This window comes from Harmonia axyridis, chromosome X (genome assembly GCF_914767665.1).
Source record: "Harmonia axyridis chromosome X, icHarAxyr1.1, whole genome shotgun sequence".
Lineage (NCBI taxonomy): Eukaryota > Metazoa > Arthropoda > Insecta > Coleoptera > Coccinellidae > Harmonia > Harmonia axyridis.
In genome coordinates, this window is record NC_059508.1 from 32,924,939 (window position 1) to 32,927,438 (window position 2,500).

The 2,500-nt window shown below is 54.2% G+C and overlaps 1 pseudogene; it reads right to left on the minus strand.

Moving 5' to 3' along the window:
- LOC123688131 overlaps positions 1-2,394 on the minus strand; it is a 4,596-nt pseudogene extending 2,202 nt beyond the window's left edge.
- Between the last annotated feature and the right edge of the window lie 106 nt (positions 2,395-2,500).

Consider the following 2,500-nt stretch of genomic DNA (forward strand, 5'->3'; position numbering starts at 1 on the left):
CACCTCGCCCAGGCCCGGTACGTTAGCCGTGACCCACTTCCCCAACAAGCCCGACACGCCACAATCCTCAGAGCCAATCCTTATCCCGAAGTTACGGATCTAATTTGCCGACTTCCCTTACCTACATTATTCTATCGACTAGAGGCTCTTTACCTTGGAGACCAGCTGCGGATATGGGTACGAGCCGGCGCGACGCCTACACGTGGCCCTCTCCCGGATTTTCAAGGTCCGAGGAGAAGATCCGGACACCGCCGCAAATGCGGTGCTCTTCGCGTTCCAAACCATATCTCCCTGCTAGAGGATTCCATGGAACTCGAACGCTTATGCAGAAAAGAAAACTCTTCCCGGATCTCTCGACGGCGTCTCCGGGTCCTTTTGGGTTGCCCCGACGAACTCTCTTACGAGGGCCCGGTTTAATTTCGGTTCCGCTGCCGGGTTCCGGAATAGGAACCGGATTCCCTTTCGCCCGACGGGCGTGCGTCACGCGTCAAGATGCATAGCATTTCTGCCACCACTTATAAACACGATTAACAACGCCACATCAACATCGGCTTTCGCCTAGGGCTTAGGATCGACTGACTCGTGTGCAACGGCTGTTCACACGAAACCCTTCTCCACCTCAGCTCTCCAGGGCCTCGCTGGAGTATTTGCTACTACCACCAAGATCTGCACCGAAGGCGGCTCCAGACGGCCTCACGGCCAGCCCTTCTGCGCTCACCTCCGCGACCCTCCTACTCATCAGGGCTTCATGACCGCCCCGAAGGGCGACCGCACATGCCACTGACGGCCGAGTATAAGCACGACGCTTCAGCGCCATCCATTTTCAGGGCTAGTAACTTCGGCAGGTGAGTTGTTACACACTCCTTGGCGGATTCCGACTTCCATGGCCACCGTCCTGCTGTCTTAAGTTACCAACGCCTTTCATGGTATCCCATAAGCGTCGATTTAGGCGCTTTAACTCGGCGTTTGGTTCATCCCACAGCGCCAGTTCTGCTTACCAAAAATGGCCCACTTGGCACTCTGATCCGAAATCTCGCGGCTTCACATTCAAGCAAGCCGGAGATCTCACCCATTTAAAGTTTGAGAATAGGTTGAGGTCGTTTCGACCCCAATGCCTCTAATCATTCGCTTTACCGGATGAGACTCGTATGCAACGAGCGCCAGCTATCCTGAGGGAAACTTCGGAGGGAACCAGCTACTAGATGGTTCGATTAGTCTTTCGCCCCTATACCCAGTTCCGACGATCGATTTGCACGTCAGAATCGCTACGGACCTCCATCAGGGTTTCCCCTGACTTCGTCCTGACCAGGCATAGTTCACCATCTTTCGGGTCCCAGCGTGTACGCTCTTGGTGCGCCTCCTCTCGCAATGAGAATGAGGCGCCCCGGGAATGCGGGTCAGTCATGGAGACCGACCATCTTCCCTTAGTTCACATAAAGTGAACCGTTACTTTCATTGCGCCTTTAGGTTTAGTGATTCCCAATGACTCGCGCACACGCTAGACTCCTTGGTCCGTGTTTCAAGACGGGTCCTGAAAGTACCCAAAGCAATAGCGTCGCTGATCGGCGTTTCAAGAGGTCTGTCCAAGAACACCGCGGCGAACAGTCGCAAACGGACGGAATCGGCACTAGGTCCGATCGCCATCACAATTCACATACTTGCCACGGGCCGGACGCGAACTAAGTCGCGGCCTCCCGCCATCAGTAAACCGTCGAGCGAGCTGTTCGGAAACCCAGTGTCCGTAAACATCGGAAAATCCGAGCTCACGGGCTACACTCGAGACCGTAGAACAGCACCCAACGGATCGCGACGACCTACTAGGGGAGAAGTGCACGCGTCCGAAGCCGGAGATGAACCGAAGGGAACAGCCAACGCGAACGTCGCCGTTTCCACAGTCAGTAAATCCCAACAACAGGCGCGAATGAATCTCCCCATTCGACCTTTCGGGTTTCTCAGGTTTACCCCTGAACGGTTTCACGTACTCTTGAACTCTCTCTTCAAAGTTCTTTTCAACTTTCCCTCACGGTACTTGTTCGCTATCGGTCTCGTGGTTATATTTAGCCTTAGATGGAGTTTACCACCCACTTAGGGCTGCACTCTCAAGCAACCCGACTCTAAGAAGAGATCCTCTAGCAAGCCGCAGCGGTCGCTACGGGCCTGGCACCCTCTATGGGCGATGGCCCCATTCAAGATGGACTTGAACGCGCCGCGAACTCGCCAGATAATGGATCCTTCCAAACACCACATCTCCCGGCGACCGGTTACGATCGCGGGATTCAGTGCTGGGCTAATCCCTGTTCGCTCGCCGCTACTAAGGGAATCCTAGTTAGTTTCTTTTCCTCCGCTTAATAATATGCTTAAATTCAGCGGGTAGTCTCACCTGTCCTGAGGTCGTATGTTCAAATCATCGAAACGTTCCGAAACTAACCTTTGGCGGCTCATAAAATCACGTACCTTACGCGAGGGAGTTAGCCTACTCAAAGGCGTCTATTATCTCCTG